This window comes from Canis lupus, chromosome 2, assembly GCF_003254725.2.
Source record: "Canis lupus dingo isolate Sandy chromosome 2, ASM325472v2, whole genome shotgun sequence".
NCBI classification, from domain to species: domain Eukaryota; kingdom Metazoa; phylum Chordata; class Mammalia; order Carnivora; family Canidae; genus Canis; species Canis lupus.
In genome coordinates this window covers 33,124,331-33,145,124 of record NC_064244.1, presented here as the reverse complement: position 1 = coordinate 33,145,124, position 20,794 = coordinate 33,124,331, and the positions used below count along the sequence as shown (strand labels likewise).

The 20,794-nt window shown below is 42.2% G+C and overlaps 1 protein-coding gene and 1 pseudogene across 25 annotated transcripts in view; one reads left to right on the top strand and one right to left on the bottom strand.

Moving 5' to 3' along the window:
• The window catches only part of ZMYND11 (zinc finger MYND-type containing 11), a 131,045-nt gene that overhangs the window by 14,906 nt on the left and 95,345 nt on the right, over positions 1 to 20,794 (top strand). Inside the window, exon 1 of one of the 25 annotated variants that reach the window (XM_049101476.1) lies at positions 13,498 to 13,598. The exons of 23 other annotated variants lie outside the window; for them this stretch is intronic. The gene's annotated coding sequence lies outside the window, so the exon portion shown is untranslated. Of the gene's footprint in view, positions 1 to 13,497; positions 13,599 to 20,794 lie in introns of those variants that run through there. One more of the 25 variants, XM_035713154.2, reaches the window with a different exon arrangement.
• LOC112658885 (60S ribosomal protein L17-like) overlaps positions 1 to 20,794 on the bottom strand; it is a 384,311-nt pseudogene that overhangs the window by 285,737 nt on the left and 77,780 nt on the right.

The window sequence follows — 20,794 nt, the reverse complement described above, 5'->3', positions numbered from 1 at the left end:
AAACAAACTTGAAAACGCGTTTGGCCTCAGTGGCAATCTTATGAAAAGCAGATTAAACCAGGATACAATTTTTGCACTTTTGGTTTTGGTTGAAAATTAGCAAGACCAGGGCCACCTGGCTGGCTGGAATGTGTGACGCTTAATCTCAGGGTTGAGCCTGAGCCCCGCGTTGGGCATAGAGATACCTTAAGAAGAACAAAGAATCTAGGAAGGCTAACTAATATCCGTGGTGGTGGGGATTTAAGCACCCTGCCCTCTATTCAGAGAAGAGCGTCTGCCCTCCTACACCATGACCCTGGGAGGACCATCTGTCATCGCGGTGGTGGTCTGATATTTGGTGGACAGGCATTTAAAACAATTTTTAAAGGGAAAGGCAATCTTTGGAGAAAGACACATACCAGAAAGAGGTTAGCGTGTCAGTGAGTGGTGACAGTAAGGGAGGGCACAGACTATCACAGAAGTCAAGTACACAAGTGGTTTGCAACAGTGAGTCTGTTCCCTGCGGGACATTTGGCAAAGTCTGCAGACATGCAGACGTGTTTGATTGTCATGCTGTGGGAGATACCGCTGGTGTCTGGCGGGTAGATGCCAAGGACTCTGCTAAGTGCCCCCAGAACACAGACCCTGCTCCATGGGAGAGGGCCTGAGGTTGAGAACCCCACTGCAAGGCAGGCAGGTGTCCGTGTGCATGGCGACGAACCTGGGTTATCAGGAGAATGTTTGCTACCTGGGTACACGGTTTAAGTAGGTAGGTTGTATCTAATTTATGTTCAATTTCTAATCACCTTGTTTTAAGGAAATTTTAATGCTTAAAAAAGAAACACTTATTTGGAAGATTTATACTAAATAAGATTTTTTAACTTTTTAAAGTTTTTAAAATTCCAGTATGGTTAACATTCAGTGTTATATTAGTTTCAAGTGTACAATGTAATGATTCAACAATTCTTACACGTCTTGTTTTTAAATAAACTATCTCTGTATTTTAGGTTTTTTTACTTACGTGAGTCCTGTAAGTTGTTGGAAAGCTTTTTTTCTTGTCCTGTGATTAATGTCTTAACATAAATATGGTAATGAGAGATATGCATACTTTAGATTAAAGACCCTTATTTAAATTAAAAAAAAAATCTAGTGCCCTCTTTATTTTATTTTATTTTTTTAAAGATTTTCTTTACTTATTGATGAAAGACACAGAGAGAGAGGCAGAGACACAGGCAGAGGGATAAGCAGGCTCCGGGCAGGGAGCCCGACGTGGGACTCGATCCCGGAACTCTGGGGTCACGCCCTGAGCCAAAGGCAGACAGACGCTCAATCCCTGAGCCACCCAGGCGTCCCTGCTCTCATCTTTAGACAGTGTGAAAGCCATACATTGGAGTTAGATTATATTCTTTTGAGAGGTAGCAGTTTGGTCTGGATTTGCTTTCTTTCTTTTTTTCTTTTTCTTTTTTCTTTTTTAAAGATTTATTTATTTATTTATTCATGATAGACATAGAGAGAGAGGCAGAGACACAGGAGGAGGGAGAAGCAGGCTCCATGCTGGGAGCCCGACAAGGGACTTGATCCCTTTGTCCAGGATCACGCCCTGGGCCACTGGATCATGCCACTCCAGGATCACACCCTGGGCCAAAGGCAGGCACTAAACCGATGAGCCACCAGGGATCCCCTGGTCTGGATTTTCATAAGTATCCAGAACGTGACTCCCAAGTTCTTACTTAGTAAAAGCACAAAGTAATTTGAGTCAAGATAAGAATATAAACCAAAAATACTTTTCATATTAATATTTTAGGTTCTGTAGGCACAGATATTTTCACTAATATTTGAAACTTGGCAGTGTATAATCTATCTTTGATATTTTTTGGTGATAGAGGAGAGGAGGATATTATAAAGAGTTAAGTTTTTTTTTTTTTAAGATGTTATTTATTTGAGACAGAGAGAATAGCACAAGTGGGAGGTGGGGGAAGGGGCAGAGTGAGAGGGAGAAGCAGACGCCTTGCTGAGCAGGACCCTGAGGTCCCAGGATCCTTAGATCATGACCTGAGCCGAAGGCAGATGCTTCACCAACTGAGCCATCCACGCGGCCCAAGAGTTAAGTTTTTTTATTTATTTTTTATCTTTTTATTATTTTTTTAAGGTTTTACTTATTTATTCATGAGACACACACACACACACACACACACACACACACACACAGAGGCGCAAAGACAAAGGCAGAGGGAGAAGCAGGCTCCACGCAGGAAGCCTGATGTGGGACTTGATCCCAGGTCTCCAGGATGAGGCCCTGGGCCGAAGGCAGGCACTAAACCGCTGAGCCACCCAGGGATCCCCTGAGTTAAGTTTTTTTAGAGTGAATTTCATAATTTATACTTCATCATTCTGTTATTGAGGATAAGCTACTTTGTACAGTATTGAACGTTTGATATTAGGTCTTGAGAACTTGAGGAAAATAATTTAGATTTAAAATATATTGCAAAGTGTCAATCATTGAAGTGCAGGTTTGTGTAATTCTACTTTTGTGTTTGGCTCCTCACTTGAATAAGACGATACATCCTTTGGCTTATGTGACTTCTGTTTTAGGTGTGCTCTTCAGTGGTTTCTAGAACATTCTTAGAATAGTGCAGCCCCTTCATAATCTGATTCTAGAAGCTTTTTTTTTTTTTAAGTTTTTATTTATTTATTCACGAGAGACACACACACACACAGAGGCAGAGACACAGGCAGAGGGAGAAGCAGGCCTCACGCAGGGAGCCCGACGTGGGACTCGATCCGGATCTCGAGGAACACACCCTGGGCTGAAAGTGGTGCTAAACTGCTGAGCCACCCGGGCTGCCCTCTAGAAGCTTTTTACGCCCCAAGAAGAAACCTAAAATCCAGGAACAAATTCCCTATTGCCCCTCCCGCAGACCATGCAGCCCCTCCTCTGCTTGTACCCCCACAGATTGGCCTACTCTGGATGTTTCCCATTGGGAGAGGGCTGTGGCATGTCGCCTTTTGTGTCCGCATCCACTCACTGAGCGTGCTGTTCTCCGGGTTCCTCCATGTTGTGGTTCGTGTCAGTGCTTCCTTTTTACGGGGATATAACTGACACAAGGCCGCGAGGGGTTAAGGAGGACCACATGCCGAGTTGCTGCGCTTGGACGTTTCCATGCCGTTACCACCGTGGAGCTAGCCAGCAGCTCCGTCACATCACATAATTATGATTTCTGTTTTGTGGTGAGAACATTGGAGATCTGGTCTCTCAGCAACTTTCTAGTGTGTAATATAGTATTGTTAACTATAATTACGGTGCTGTGCATTATACCCCAGGACTTGTTTATCTTCTAACTGGAAGTTTGTACCATTTGACCAACATTTCTCCAATTCTCTTGGTCATTTGCCTAGAAAAATTGTTGGGTCCCCCACCAACTCCTTTCCTCCTATTTTGAGAAACTGCTGAGCTGTTTTCAAAAGCGGGGGAAAAAAAAAAGCGGCTGCGTTGTTTTACGTGCCCACCAGCGTCGGAGGGTGCCAGCCTCTCTGTGTCTGCTGACACTTGTTGTTGTCTCGTTGTTTGAGTGTGGTTGTCTTATGAGTGAGAAATGCCACCTCACTGTGGTTTTGATATGTGTTTTTCTAACACATATCATCCGTTTGTGTGCTTATTGGTCATTTGTTTATCCTCATATCCTGATACCTGTTCATGTCATTCATTGCTCATATTTTGATTGGATTGTCTTTTTATGAAATTTTAAGAATTTTTTTATAGGTTATGCATACAAGTCCTTTATTGGATACATGATTTGCAAGTATTTTGTTCTTTCTCTGGATTATCTTTTTACTTTTGTGATGGTATCCTGTGAAGCACAAAGGCTTTTAATTTTCGTGAAGCCACTTCTTCATTGCATTTTTACACGACCTCTCATTCTTTTTTAAACCTGCTTTGTAACCTACTGTGTGGGGGCCCCCATGCTATATTTAACCGATCCCCTATTGAATTACTATTACAGATAGCACTGTAACATGTGATTGTGCCACTGATGTTGCTGGGTCAACTGGTAAATGCATAAATGATTTTGGTGGTTAATGCCACCTTCCCTCACATGAAGACTGTGATGTTTGTGTTCCCGCCAGAAAAGTTTAGGAGGGTTTTGCTCTGCAGTTACATAGAGGATGTTGCCGGGCTCTTCTATTTTTGCTAGTCTGATTACTCTTCTAATAGATTGCTGCACGCACTCAGGGCTAAATCTGAACTTTCTATCTTGTTCTGTTAATCTCTGTCTTTTCATGTGCCAGTACTGCCACTGTATTAATTATATTTATTATGTTTTAATTCCTGCTACAGCTGGCTCTTCCTCATTGTTTTTCTTATTTTGGAAAATTTTTGTTACAACTCCTAAATGAAATTTTTATGAAAATGTTTCTCGCTCCAGAAAAAATTTTGAGTACTGTAGTTGAAATTACAATATCTTATGAATTAACATAGGATGGGTTGGCATTTTGATGATATTGAGCCTTTCTACCCTAGAACATGATAGATCTTTCCATGTATTCAATTATACATTCCTATTTTTCAGGAGCATTTTATTATTTTCACTATAACGGTTTCTATCATATATTTAATTTTCTTTTATCTTCTCGTTGTAAATGGGATATATTTCTGTATATCTTCTAACTTTATTACTCATTTATATGAAGGCATTGATTCCTATATGTTACTTTTTTTTTTATCCCATTTTATTAAATAAAGTCTTTTGATTGTTTTTTTCCTTAATTCTTTTTACTTTTCTGGATGTATAATCATACCATCTGCATCGTGTGCAAATAGAGATAGTGTACATTCCTCCCCACCCCCCATTTCTGTTCAGATTGCTTCCTGTCGTGCCCCTGCATTGGTAAATACCTCCAGTGCGGTGCTCAAGAACGAATATAGTGAGGACCCATGACTCTATTTTAGCAGAGAATTCTCTAGTATTTCTTCAGTAATGCTGGCTTTGTCACTGTATACATGTGTAGGTACATATAGTAACCCTACTTGAACAGATGTTTAATTTTGTCAAGCTTTTTCAGCACTTACAGAGGTAATCATATTCTTCTAAGCTCTTCCAGTATTAAGTATGTTAATGTGTTTCCTTTTGTCGGAACCATCATTTCATTCTTGGAAAACTGCATTTATTCTAATGTGCTGTTTGGTTCTGCTTGCAAAAATTTTATTTAGGATTTCTGCAAGGATATCCATAAATGTATATGTATTGTTTATTGTTTGTAGTATGAATTTGTGTGTTTATTAAATCAAAGATACTCTCCATTTCGTCCTGACCCCTCTCATATTCTCTCTGATGTGGACTGGGTTCTCTCGGGGTCTGCTGTAGAGCCCTTGGCCCAGGAATTCCCTCTGTCTGCTTCCTGTGTTCAGTCCTGTCCTGGGACTGCACAGGATTCCCGGGTCTTCCTTTACAATGGTGTATTTACTCATGTTAGTAGCTTCCTGAAAGAGGGGTGCATAGGGCAATCATTTTGGGGTTATCTGCAGATGGAAAGTCTCCACTAAAAATTCAGACTTTATTAATGGATCATTTGAATGGTTACGGAAACTTGTGTTAAATGATTTTTCCTCAGTTTATTTTATTTTACTTTTTAAAGATTTCATTTATTTATTAGAGACAGAGAGAGAGAGAGACAGACAGACAGGCAGAGGGAGAAGCATGCTCCATGCAGGGAGCCCGACGTGGGACTCGATCCTGGGTCTCCAGGATCATGCCCTGGGCTGAAGGCAGTGCTAAACTGCTAAGCCACCGGGGCTGCCCCGATTTTTCCTGAGTTTAGAAGGCACTTCCCCATCATTTCCTAGCTTGTACGTCGCAGTTGAGAAGTCCGATCCATCCCAGTGTGTGGCCTCTCCCCTGGAGGCACCTCTGCTCCCAGTCCTCCCGCCATTCCTGTGCTGGCGCCTGGTGGGCCCTTTCCACCCGCACACGCCTATCTTCAGTGATTCTCTCCTCTGGTCTCCGAGTTTTTGTTTCTGTTTTTTTTCCCTACTTTATGGGGCATTGCTTCAATTTTATCTTCTGTTCCTTTAAGGAAATGTGTTATTTATCATCTTTAAAATTTTTCTTAATATTCCTATATAAAATATTCTGTTTATGGGTTCATAGATGCAATTCCTTTTCCATCTCTTTGATGATACTAGTTATGTGTATTTTGAAAATCCTTACTATTCCTGTATTTTCTGTTTCGGTCCCCTGTCCCCTGTCCTTTTCTTTTTGCATGAAATGACCCTTCATCTCCTATTGAGAAGCTGCTCTCCAGTGTCTAGTGATCTGTGGCTGTCTGTCCATCTTGAAGAGTGAGGAACTAGAAAGCTAGTTTAAATTGTGTATGGGCTTTAGTTGTAGGGATGTCAGGGGCCAGATGGCTGGTTCTCAGGTTCCCTCAGAAAGGTCTAAAGGTCCTTTCTTTGAGATCATTTCTCCAGGAAGTTTTCATTTGGCCTCTTGCCAGGGCCTGAGATCAGGTACCTGGAATTTGGCGATGAAAGGAGATGCCAAGTATTTACAATTCATCATGTAGATTTTTATTGAACCTCCTGTTTTTAGTCTGTATCTCACCACCACCCTTCTTGTTGCCAGGTGTGCTTTCTGGTTCTGTATATACTTAGAGCCTGTGTCCCCGTTTCCTCAGGGATGAGAATGGGCGGCTCCCTGACTGAACCTAATGACACTACACATCCACAAGTCTAATTGCTTCTTTTTTTTTTTTTTAAGATTTTATTTATTTATTCATGAAAGACACACACACAGAGAGAGAGAGAGAGAGGCAGAGACACAGGCAGAGGGAGAAGCAGGCTCCATACAGGGGGAGAGAGAGAGAGAGAGAGAGAGAGGGGCAGAGACACAGGCAGAGGGAGAAGCAGGCTCCATGCAGGGAGCCTGATGCAGGACTCAATCCTGAGACTCTAGGATGACACCCTGGGCTGAAGGCAGGCACCAAACTACTGAGCCACCACTGAGCCTCCCAGGGATTCCCAAAGTCTAATTGCTTCTTATCCAGCCCATTAAATAAGGCCATTTATTCAGTATCCCTGATTATCCCTGTACCTGCTGCCTCCTGTTCCCAAATGTTTCTGGAATTGTAGGCAGGTGGCTTGTTTTTCCTGTGTAAACCGGATCTTTGGCCAGAACAGTTGTAGTTCCTGTATCAGTCTCTTTCCACTTTTTTTGTGGAATGTGTGTTAATCAAACATGTTTGTTTGGTCCTTCTGCCTGTCCCCCGTCCCAGGCTTGCCATTGTGGCCTAAAACATGTATAACTAGTTCTCTTTCATCATTCGTCTCTTATCTCAAATAGTATCTCCTTAATTTTCTAGGATAGTCAGGATTGGTTAGATTATGCTGCAGTAACAAGCAACCTCCACATCTCGGTGGCTTAAAAGAACAGTGGATCCTGCTCATCTGACGCACCCCTTACAGATTGGCTGGGAGCTGTGCTGTGCACTGGGACCTAGGACGACACAGCAGCCATTGTCTGCAGCATTGTGGCATAAAGGGGAAAAAAGCATAGCAGATCATAGAGGAATTCTAAATCTTCCAAAATAGAATTGGCATTGATCCTTTTTACTGAGACTCCATTTGCCACATCTAGTCATGTGGCCACACCTAGATATTGGGCAGTGGGGAAGTACAGTCCTACCAGTGCTGGGGTCAAGAACTAGAAGTTTTTGGTGAACAAACACTAAGGATTACCATAGCAGCTTGGCCAACCTATGTAGAGATGTGTTAGGCATCTTTTCCAGAGAAACAGAACCAGTAGACCATGTGCATGCACACAAATGAACATTATCGTGAAGGCTTTGCTTTGAATTTATGGAAGCTCAGGGGTCCTAAGATATGGGAGCTGGAGACCAGAAAAGGTGGCGCTGTGCTCCTGTCTGAGTCCAAAGGCTTGGAAGCCAAGGGGGCTGATGGTGTGAATCCCCATTCCAAGTCAGGAGAGGGAGGAGAGGAATTGGCCACCCTAGTAGTGAGGTGGAAGGAAAAGGCACATCCCTCCTTCCTCAACCTTTTGTTCCATACAGGCCCTTTGCAGTTGAGGAGGCCCCCATGCAGAGGGATGGAGGAAAGGAGAGATATCTGCTTTGCTGACTCCATAGATTCAGATGTTAATTGGGCCCAGAAACAGCATCTAGCCAGCTGTCCAGGTGCTTGTGGCTTGTGACATTGGTATATAAAATAAAAAAAAAAAAAGTTTTTTTTTAAGATTTTATATATTTATTCACGAGAGACACAGAGAGAGACAGAGAGGCAGAGGGAGAAGTAGGTTCCCTGCAGGGGCCTCTGATGCGGGACTCGATTCCAGGACCCCGTGATCATGACACGGGCCAAAAGCAGATACTCAACCACTGAGGCACCCAGGTGTCCCAATACATAAAATAAACCATCGCCAGAGTGAGCCCTCACCTTTTGTTTCCTTCATACAACTTGGCACTATGCAAATTCATCTTGTTTTTATGTTTCTTTTCTCTCCCCCCTCTTCTGAATTGTCCACGATGACCCAAGTACCTAGAGCAGTGCTTGGCAAAGACAAGCACTCATAAGGCCTTGGATGCATGATGACCGGATCATGCATCACGAAAGCATCTTCTGAAGAGGCTTGATTATAGAACTGCTTCTCTGTTTTCTTTTATGCCCATTAAACAAAATTAGGTATGTGTGTAGTATGAACTGCTGTAGATAACTAATAGTAGCTTCCTTTAATATTAAAGAGTTAATTTTTAGGTATTCAAAACATTTTAGAAAAAGTAGTTAAGAAATCACTTCTCATTTGCAACAACGTGGATGGAGCTAGAGAGTATTGTTTTAAATGAAAATAGCTAGAGAAAGACAAGTACCATATGATTTAACTCATGTGGAATTGAAGGAAAAAACAAGTGAAGAAAGAAAAAGAAACAAAAAGTCCTTAACTACAGAGAACACACTGCTAGTCACTAAAGGGGAGGGGAGGGGGAGATGGTGGAAACAGGTGATGGAGATGAAGAACACTTGTCCTGATGAGCACCGGGTGATGTGTAGAACGGGTGATGTATAGAAGTGCTGAATCACTACATTGTGTACCTGAAACTAATATTACACTGTGTTACCGGGAATTAAAAACTTAGAAAAAGAAATCATCTTACTAGAAAACAAAATTATGTACTTATAATTTCTTAAACTTCCAATGGTAACATCAATTTAGATTACTGGTTAAAAAAATCTTCTTGGCTCAGTAATATGGAACTGCAAAATTAGGAGTGTTGTTTAAAAATTTTTTTTTTTTAAGGATTTTATTATTTGAGAGAGAGAGTGGGTGAGCAATAGAGAGAGCACGAGGGGAGGAGGGGCAGAGGGAGAAGCCGACTCCTCGCTGAGCAGGGAGCTCGATGTGGGGACTCCATCCCAGGACCCTGGGATCATGTCCTGAGGCAAAAGCAGATGCTTTACCGACTGAGCCACCCAGGTGCCCCAGGAGTGTTACCTAAAAAGCAAATATTTTCACCTCTTTGTTATATAATATTTTTATGAGATACTCCTATATTTCTGCTCTGTAAGGAGAGAGAGACATTTATGTTCTATTTAATTTTATGTTACAAGATGTTAAAAAACCCAATCTTTGGGCAGCCTGGTGGCTCAGCGGTTTAGCGCCACCTTCGGCCCAGGGCGTGATCCTGGAGACCCGGGATCGAGTCCCGGGTCGGGCTCCCTGCATGGAGCCTGCTTTTCCCTTGGCCTGTGTCTCTGCCTCTCTCTCTCTCTCTCTCTCTCTCTCTCTGTGTCTCTCATGAATAAATAAATAAAATCTTTAAAAAAAAAACCAACCCAATCTTTTGATCTTTTTTATCTTTTTAGTTTCTTCTGTCCTTACAGAAGTGAGTAATTACTAGCTTTAGTCCCTTTTGTTTGCAGATGACATTCTTATGAAAGGAAACGTTTGTTTCTTCTTTGACTAAAAAGTTCTCATATCTAGGAAGTTGAAGCTTTTTATATTTATGCTGCTGTTAGGAAAGAAAGCTGCTGGTCCATTTTTCGTTCTTCTGCATGTGGTGTCTTGTTTCTGAGGCTGTCCTTTCCCCATCATATATTCTTGGCTCCTTTGCTTTGAAGTAGTTGACCCTATGCATGGGTTTTTTTCTGGGTTCTCTATGTGTTCATTGATCTCTGTGCCTGTCTTTATGCCAATACTAGATTATTGGCGATAGTTTTGTCTTTAAGAATGTTTCTTCCAGTTTCATTGAGAGGTAGTTAACACAGTACTATGTAGGCCTGATGTGTACACATTGGAGTTTGACTACGTACATCATGAAATGGTACCGCAGGGTTGAATTAGCGTCCATCATGAAAAGAAATAAAGGAAAAAGATGATTTTCCTTCTAATGAGGACTCGTAGGCTTTACTCTCTTAACAACTTTCACATATACTGTACAGCAGTGTTAGCTCTCCTAACAGAGTGAAGACAGGAAGTGTGATGCCTCCAGCTCTGTTCTTCAAGATGGAAAAGAACTAATTAGTCTGTACTCCAGAGTTCTATTTAGATAGATTTATTGGCCTCCACAGGTTTTTTTTTAAATATTTTATTTATTTATTCATGAGAAACACAGAAAGAGAGGCAGAGACACTGGCAGAGAGAGAAGCAGGCTCCATGCAGGGAGCCCAAAGTGTGGGACTCGATCATGGGACTCTGGGATCAGGCCCTGAGCCAAAGGCAGACATTCAACCGCTTAGCCACCCAGGTGTCCCTCCACAGGCCATTTTATTTTGCACTCTTTTGGGATAAATTCAGACTTAGTCATATAACAAATACTTGTCGAATAGTTTGTGTCGGGGCAGTAGGATATTGTGCTGGATGGTCATGGGTTTCTATCCTACAGAACACATGTAATAGAAGGAAGGAGAAAGAGCGAGATCCCCTGGGGTGGGTAGAGTGCTGGTTTTGTGAGCATAGAGCACTAGCTGTTATTTCAAAGGCTTGAGGCTAACTGCAGGGCCCTTGTTGCCACACTGTATATCACTGAGCAACAGAAAATTGAGAACTGTGCTTTTACAGACTCTTTTATTGATCTCAATAATATATTATATTCCCAAATAGAGAATGTTTTCTTTAGTATTCTCTAGATTTGGAAATATTCATCCTTTCGCATCTGACTAGAATTATCGCTCATTTGCATGTGCTTTTTATGTTCAGAGTAAAGGCTAATTACTCCTTGGTTAGTTTGGATTCATCTTCTGGCTTTCCAGGGATTATATATTCCTTGTCTCTTGGATAGTCAGCCTTAGCCTTTCAAGTATATCCTCTTTCTGGATTGCAAACATTTCAAGTCTTTTACATTTGAAATAAAAGTTCAAACGTGCCTTTGGGCAAAACATGATGAAATGAACATGTATTATTTCCTGAAATCCTATTAAAAAGCATAAAGTACCTAAACCTATGAGGACAAAATGAAAGATAGACTTGAGCATGGAAGAGCTGTCATAGCATTTGGTAAACCGGAAAGAAGTGTGTGGATTGGTTTTTGATTTAGCAGGCAGGATAGCTAAGTGCCCGCAGAGGAAAGGACCAGGAAGCATGCCAGTTTGGGCCTCACAGATGTGGACGTCTCAGGAGTTAGAGGTACTGGGTGGCTCTGGCGGCGGCATGGATGGCAGGGGTCAAGAACAGAGTGATTTTTCCTAGTGTATGCAGCACCCTGCTTGGCACCTCCAACCCAGTTAGAACTGTCTCCTGTCCTGCTCAGCTCATGAAGCCTATTACCTGGAAAGGGCAAACCAGAGCAATTCTGATCCAGGCCCACCCAAAGAAGGTGGGCACTGCCACTCTGAAAACGGGTATTAGGAGGTCTGGACTTACACGTCTAGCCATGGTGGGCCAGTGGCTATTGGGCTTGCGTTCCCATGGCAAACTGTGGTGATAATGGGTAAGAGCTGCGATGCAGTGGTTTGCAAGGCACTGGCGCCTAGGCAGTGTGAGACTGGTCTTGAGATGAGAGACAGGAGAGACAGGAGGTGACCGCCAGGTTCGCTCTGGTCTGTACCTGGGGAAGCTAAGATGCAGGGTGCAGCTGGGAGCAGTTGGTTGTGTGGGTCAGCATGGAGAGGGGGAGACTGCATGTCTCAGGATGAGGTGCAATATTTGCATTGTCCTAAACGTGTAGATGATCGATTTGAGCAGGAATTGGGGTACTGCAGTTGAGAAAGGGTGGGGGTAGGGGGGAGGATCCTCCGGGAAAGAGGTCAACAGGGAAGGGTAGTCATGTGGTTTATAGATAGCGAGGTAAGTCCCTGAAAACAAGACTAGAGGCGGTTGACAGCGATTGCTTTAGGATAGCAGAATTGGGTAGGGAGAATTTTCATCCACGTATTTAAGTAACTGAGGATCCATTTTGTTTTTTTGTTTTTTTTTAAGATTTTATTTATTCATTCATTCAGAGAGAGTGAAGAGAGAGGCAGAGACACAGGCAGAGGGAGAAGCAGACTCTATGCAGGGAGCCCGATGTGGGACTCGATCCCGGGTCTCCAAGATCACACCCCAGGCTGCAGGCGGCCCTAAACCACTGGGCTACTGGGGCTGCCCTGAGGATCCATTTTGAATACGCCACAGATCGCGTGCTGTCCAGGTCTTTGCAGCGGCTCCATCTCCCCCTTTTTCTCGGTCTCCTGGAGCGTGTTCTGCTCGCCTTTGGTGTTTCCACGTCCCACGCGCTCCTGAACCCCTGCAGTCAGGCTCTCGCCTCAGGTCCCCAGCGACCCCGCTGTGCGGGCCGACACGGTTCAGCCCTTTGTGGGCCTTGTGGGCAGCGCGCTGTGCTCCCCAAGGCGTCCTGAGCGCTGCTTCCCTGAGGGCAGCCGCCCTGCATCTGCCCTCGGTATCCCCTCTCCCGGCGCGTGTTGGACCAGCTTTCGGGGGTCCCAGCTCCTCCGCGCCCTGCCACCCACGCTTGAGCGCCTCCGGGGAGGGTGCAGACGCCCTGCCTGGGGGTCACCAGGCCCAGCTCGCGGCACCACCACCTGCCCCTCGGTTTGCATTCCCAGAAGCCAGTCGTGTGACCTCTTCCCGTCGCCGGCCTGTCCTGTGCGCTGCAGCGGGCGCTGACCTAGGGCGACTCTTTCCTGGAGCTCTGGTGGGCCTGCTTGCCTTTTGCTGTTGGCTGGCTTGAGGGGAGCACCTCGCCCGAGCCCCGGCTCCCCACTCCCCTCCTCCTTAACCTTTTGTGAAATCGGCTCTGCTCTTCCTGGTCAGGGAAGCTGGAGTTCCAGTTCACACACGGGGCTCCCTTCCTGCAGCCGGGGAGGATGTTGCGATGGGTCTCGTCAGGGCTGGGTTGGGCTCTGACCCACGTCTGCGGGGTCTAAGCCCGGGGCCGAGGCGGTGGCGGGTGCAGAGCCCTGGTGCAGAGCCCCGCTGACGGTGTCCTGCTGCCCGGCCTCCTCCAAAGGGAGGCCCATCCTGGAGGATGCAGGGCTTCCGACCCGCTGTGGTGTCTCATGTATTCTCATCGACACAGACAGACCTCCTGTGGATTCCACAGTAGTTGTCTCTCAGAATTTCTCATTACTTTTCAGACTCTTGTGAAGTTGAAGAAAACACACATATTCAGACTCGGTAAGACCTGCCATTAAAAAGGAGACTTAGATTTATGTAAATTTATATTTATGGTTAAATATATAAAATTCCACAAGGCATAAAATCAGGAAAAACACTTGACTTTGTGCTGTTTACATGTTTTCATGTTTTCTGCAAGATTGCATGTTCGTTTTTAAATTTGTGGACTAACTTGCACGGTGGTCCTGCTGGTTCCTTGTCAGCTGGTGCTGGATGGTGCATTCGCCCGAACCTGAATCTTGGTTTTGCTAGTACTGAAGACTAACAAATGTCAAAAATAATCATGCTATTTTAAAATAGGGGTTAAAAACTCAAATGTAGGGATGCCTGAGTAGCTGAGCAGTTGAACATCTGCCTTTGGCTTGGGCCATGATCCTGGATTCTCGGGATCGAGTCCCGCATTGGGCTCCTTGCATGGAGCCTGCTTCTCCTCCCTCTGCCTGTGTCTCTCTGCCTCTCTCTGTGAGTCTCTCATGAACAAATAAAATCTTTAAAAAAAAAAAAAATCTTAAAAAAAAAAGTCAAATGTAATTATCTGTACCTTTAACTTAATAGAAAAAATAGTCTACTGGCAATAAATGATTATTGCAGAGACTACTGTAAAAGTCACTTAAAAACACAAAAATCTACTAAAAGACTCCTTTTTTTAGCATTCAAATTCATCACATTAAAAACATTTTTTATTGTGGTAAAATATACATAAAATTTACCACAGTCCATCCCATAAGACTTCATCTTGTGAAACTGAAACTCTTTACCCATGAAACACTACCTCGCCTCCACCCCTGGCCCCCGGCCCCCACTGATCTGCATTCTGTGTCTGTGGTCGTGGCCATCCGAAGGACCGGTTACAAGTAGAATTATTTGGTGTTTGTCTTCTTGTGACTGGCTGGCTGATCTCACTCAGCATAATGCACTCAAGTTTTCTCCATGTTGTAGCATGTGGCAGAATTTTCTTCCTTTTTATGCTGAATAATATTCCCCAGTGTGTGAATACCACGCTTTGTTAAGCCTTCATATGTAGATGGACACTTGAGTTGCCCACATGTTTTAGCTGTTGTGAGTAATGCTGCTGTAAGCATGGGTGCACAGATCTCTCTTCAAGACCCTGCTTTTGATTATTTGGGCTATATACCCAGAAGTGTAATGGCTGGATGATACAATAATTCGATTTTTAATTTTTTGAGGAACCTCAATACTGTTGACTCAGTGGCCGCATTATTTATTCCTGCCAACAATACACAGGGGTTCTCCTTTCTCCACGTCCTCACTAGTGCTACTTTTCTGCCCCTTTAAAAAATATAGTAGCCATCTATGAGATAGTATGAGGTAATATTTTACTGTAGTTTTGATTTGCATTTCCCTGATAAATCTATTACATTTTCAAGTGATAGGACATAGAGCCAGAAGATTGCATGAACCTAAAGCACCTTGGTTTGATGTTTTCCAACTATGAGCTGTTTGGTGGGCAGATGAGAGTTTCTAGAGCCTCCTGCCATCATTGCTCCCCACTACCCACCCTCCCTTTGTGGGGTGTTTTGGTTTCTGTGAGTGAGCCAGGAAAGCACCATGTAAATTTTATTTTATTTTTTTTAAGATTTTACTTATTTATTCATGAGAAACAGAGAGAGAGAGAGAGAGAGAGGCAGAGACACACACAGGCAGAGGGAGAAGCAGGCCCCAGGCAGGGAGCCCAATGTGGGACTCGATCTCGGGTCTCCAGGATCAGGCCCTGGGCTGAAGGTGGCACTAAGCCACCTGGCTGCCCCCAAATTTTTTTGTCTTTTTTTAGATTTTTATTTATTTGTTTAGAGAGCTCAGGCAGGGGGAGTGGCAGCCAGAGGGAGAGGAGAAGCAGGCTCCTCGCTGAGCAGGGAGCACTACCCGGGGCTGAATCCCAGGACCCGGAGATTGTGACCTGAGCTGAAGGCAGATGCTTCACCCATTGAGCACTCAGGTGCCCCAGCACTACATAAATTTAGGACAGAAGCACTGTTAAGATAATTTAGAAATTTCTTGAAAATAGTTTGCATTTTCCTTGAGTGAGTATGAAATAACTGGAGGACAAGCCGGTCGGTTTGTTTCCAGCATTCCACAGCAACCTTCAGAAGATCTCTGTCAGGGTGTCCTTGGAATGTGTCCTGTGCCAGGTCCTTCTCCTTGAGAAAGCTCAGTCTGGCTTTGCTTCTGGGTAGTAAGATACACAGACTTAAACTTTTGCATATGATTTGTTTTTTTTTTCTTTAATTTTAACGTCATTTGGCAAATAAATATGTAATCTAGGTGGAAATGGTTTGGCGTTTTAATTTAAAATTTTAAGACAATTTGCAAGAAATCCAGAATTATCAATAGCTCTTCAGTGTTTCTAAACCCAAGTTTCTTTCCTGTACTTATGTGCGAAATGATATGTATGTAGAGAATGATTTGTGATTTACTTTAACAAATGTTATTTTTCAGTAATGTTTTCAATGGATTAAATACAGATAAGGTTATTGTTTACATTGTGTTAACTACCTTCCTCTTACAAAAATTTTGACGGAGGAAAACATCCGTATAGGAGCCTGAGCTTGGCAACATGAGAATAACAGCATGGCTCAGTGAATAGTCCCTAAGTAAATATACCCCTATAATCACAGTCTAGGTGGAGAAGAACTCTTAACAGCATTGCAGAATGTGCCCTCACCCAGGAGAAGAGAATCCAGTCCCTCTCCTCACTTCCGTGCTCTTAAAACTTCTTTGATCAGCTGTGTTTGAACTTTTTGTGTTTGGTTATCATGTATTATTTTGTGTGTGGCTTTCCATTACATTTAGTTGTGTTCATTCATTTCATTGTTAGGTAGTTATTGTTTCATGGTAGGACTAAACCGTGGCACTTTTATCCGGTCTACTGATAGTGGGTAGTGGATGTTGATTTACTTCTGGTTTGGGGTTATTACAAATACTACTGTTTTGAAAATCTATTATTTTTTTTAAGGTTTATTTATTTATTTTAGAGTGAGGGAGCACTGCTGGGGGGTGGGAGGCCAAGGGAGGGAAGGGGTCTCAAGCTGACTCATGACCCTGACATCAGGACCTGAGCTTGAAACCACGAGTTGGATACTTAACTGACTGAGCTACTTGGACACCCCCACTGATTTGAAATACTTGTATGTATCTTTTGGAGACCATGTCATACATTTCTGTTGAGTATATATATCTAGGAGTTGAAGGTTCAATTTTAATATATAATTCCAAACTCTTTTTGAAAGCACTGTATCAGTCTATACTTGAGTTAGCAGAGCATCCCAATTCCTTTGGCTCATAACTTGCTTGTCTTTTAATTTTTACTGTCCTAATGATACTGCTTTATAAAGAAATTCTTAATTTTAATGTAGTCCTATTTAGTAACTTGCTGTTTGTAGGTGAAAGCTGTCCCCATTTCAAGATCATGAAAACAGAATGCTGCACTTTCTTCTAGAAGCTTTTCTATGTTTATAATCTATCAGGAATTAAGTTTGGTGTGTGTTGGACTGGTTGTCTGATTTTCTCTTCCCACATGGGTATCTAATTCACCTACATTATTTGTGGAAAGCCTTACCTGAACTCGCTGCTCTGCGGTGCCATCTTTGTCACAGAAGTCTAGTGACCATGGATGCATGAGTCTGCTCTTGGGTTTTCTCTTACTTTCTATGAGTGTATGACTCTTCGTGTCCTTATGTAACACAGTCTTAATTGCTCTAGCTTTACAGTAAATTTTGATATATGGTGTCAGATCTTCCAATTAAATTCATTGTGGCCTTGTTATTTTATTTTTTTTTTTAAGATTTTATTTATTTATTCATGAGAATACACAGAGAGGAGAGAGAGAGAGAGAGAGGTAGAGACAAAGGCAGAGGGAGAAGCAGGCTCCATGCAGGGAGCCTGACATGGGACTCAATCCGGGGTCTCCAGGATCACACCTGGGCTGTAGGTGGCGCCAAACTGCTGAGCCACCAGGGCTGCCCGTGGTCTTGATATTTATTTGTTGTTTATATTACTGGCCATTCTTGATCATTTACTTTTCCATATAAAATTCAGGCTCTTTTGTTAATTTACATACCAAAATCTAAGAAAATATTGATTGGATTTGCGCTGAATTTTACATCAGTTTGAGAAGGAGCATTTTTATAATGCTCATTTTCTAATATGTGAATATGATGTATTTTTCCATTACTTAAGTCATTTCTACTTTCAATGTTTTGTGGCTTTCTGGATAGAGATCTTGCATATCTTTTGTTAGATTTATTCCAAGATCTGACTTTTTTGAGTGTTATTGTAAATAATATACTTTTTAAAAAGATTTATTTATTTTGGTGGGGAGGAGTAGAGGGAGAGAGAATCTTTTTTTTTTTTTTTAAAGATTTATTTATTTATTTATGATAGACAATGAGAGAGAGAGAGAGAGGCAGAGACACAGGCAGAGGGAGAAGCAGGCTCCATGCCGGGAGCCCGACGCGGGACTCGATCCCGGGACCCCAGGATCACGCCCTGGGCCAAAGGCAGGCGCCAAACCGTTGAGCCACCCAGGGATCCCCGGGAGAGAGAGTCTTAAGCAGACTCTCTGGTGAGCATGGAGCCTGAATTGGGGCTGGATCTCACAACCCTGAGATCACGACCTTGAGCCAAAACCCCAAGAGTCAGACACTTCACTGACTGAGCAACCCAGACGTCCGTGTAAATACCATCTTAATTTTTTTCATTTACTCATTGTTACTCCTGTTGACCAATGAAAGGCAAAACTGCCACCCACAAAATAAACTGTGTGCATGTATTTGGAATCTTAAGGTTTCCCATCTGGGAGACAGAGTTGATTGTAGCATGTTCCAGAGAGATAAAGGAGGTTAGAATTTTTAAAGAGGAAAGAAGGAATATATTTAAGTTGCTTTGAATAAGATGTGATTGGTGCTAGTGTGGCTACATTTAAACTCATCCATACCTGATTTGTTGCTACAGCTACTGCTAAGCAGGAAGTGCAAATATGTCCATTTTTTAAACATTTATTTATTTTTAGAGTCAGAGAGTGTGTGCAAGCAGGGAGAGGAGCAGAGGGAGAGGGAGAGAAATCTCAAGTAGATGCCCCACTGAGTGCAGAGCCCATTGCAGGCCTTGATCTCATGACCCCAAATCATGACCTGAACCAAAATCGAGTCAGATGCTCAACCAACAGAGCCACCTGGGCACTCCTCATTTATGTCCCATCTGACACGCAACAGGTGCTTTGGCTGTTAGCTGAGTTCTGCAACAATTCTGAGAATTTGAGACAGGAAATGTGCATAAGCCCTACTTCCTCTCTGTTCTTCTGATATTCTTGAGGACATTTATTAATTTAACAATTCATCTGTAGATTTTTTTGAATTTCTCTGTAGATAGAAGCATGTCCTCTCCGAATGACAGTTGTAATTATTCTTTTTTTTTTTTTTTAAGATTTATTTATTTACTTATTCATGATAGACATAGAGAGAGAGGCAGAGACACAGGCAGAGGGAGAAGCAGGCTTCATGCTGGAAGCCTGATGCGGGACTTGATCCCAGGACCCCAGGATCGCGCTCTGGGCCAAAGGCAGACGCTAAACCACTGAGCCACCCAGGAATCCTCTAATTATTCTTTTCTGATCCCCATGTATCTTATTTCTTGCTTTATTGCCCTGACTGGGACTTCCAGTATGATGCTGAATAGAAGTGGTGAGTCTGGGTATCCTATCTCATTCTCATTTGGAGAACTTTTTTGAGTCTGGTTTTTCTGCTTCTGGTTTTAAGTGGATACCCTCTTTCAGATTAAGGAGTTTCCCTGCTATTCCTGTTTTGCTTTTAGTGGTTACGAATGGATGAAGAGTTTTATCCAGTGTTTTTCTGCATCACTGAGCTGATTTTATTATTTTCCTTTATTCTGTTAATAGGCGAGTTGCTAGGATTGTTTAAGAAACTTGGTCACGCTGTATTGTACTTTATGTATTTCTGGGTTTGATTTGCTAATATTTTACATTCATGAACATGAATGATATGGACCTGTAATTTTCAGTGTCCCTTTCAGGTTTTGATATCAAGGTTATTACGTTGATATCATACAACTTGTGACCTGTTTCTTCTTTTTTTGTTCTAAGAAAGTTTCTGTAAGATTGGGAGTTTTTTCCCTTGTCTATTTTTTGTAGACTGTAAGGTGAAGCTGTATGGGTTCTGGAGTTTTTCTTTGTGGGAAAAATTTTAATCCTCAGTGTAACCTCTTTTGATAGATAAAGACTTACTTGGGTTTTCTGTTTCTTCCTGTGTGTTTTGGTAGTTGTTTGATAGTAACCAGGGGTTTATCAGTTTTGTTCTTCCAGAGAATCAGCTTTCCCTTTTATTGAATCTCTCTTTTAAAAGTCTGTTATGAAAAAAATAAGTCTGTTTTCATTGATTGCTGTTCTGTGTGTGTGTATAATTTCCTTCCACTTTATTGGTTTCATTTTTTATTTTAGATTTTCTGGAGGTTGGATGTGTAGATTATTGCTTTTTAGTGTTCTCCCATCACCTATGCAGTTATGCTAGAAGTTTTCCTTTTAACTACATCGTAGAACTTTTGGTGATTAGTATTTTATTCCTTTTGTTACATTTTCATTCTTTTCATTATATTTCTTGATTTAACATTTGTGACTTTCAGCGACCTATATGTTATTTAGAAGTATGTTTTTTAGCTTCCAAAAACAGATATTTTTGTGTTTTTTGTTACTGATTTCTTCTTCAGTTCTGTGGGCAGAGAGCAAACTCTGTAATTTCAGTCCTTTGAAATTTGTTGAGACTTGATCTGCCCAGTGTGTGATCATTTTTGTAAACATTCCATGTGTGTTTGAACAGAATCTGTGCTTGTTGACTGCAGAGATTTATGTAGATGAGGTCAGGTTTGTTCCATGTTTCTATAAATCTTCTGTGTATTTAGCAGTTTTTTTCTTTTACAGTTGAGAGAGATATGTTAGAATCTGTTGTGACTGGATTTGTCTCTTTTTGTTCTGTTTTGTATGTTTTGACGTTAAGTACATAAACGTAAGAGTATTTCCTAATGAGTTGAATCTTTTTATTATAATGGAATGACCCTGTTTTCCCTTAGTAATACTTAGTTGTTACACTCTTCTTTTTGTTATTACAGCTTTATTTGATAATATATTTCTGCATGGTGCTTTCTTTTTTGACTCTGCAAATTTTTTG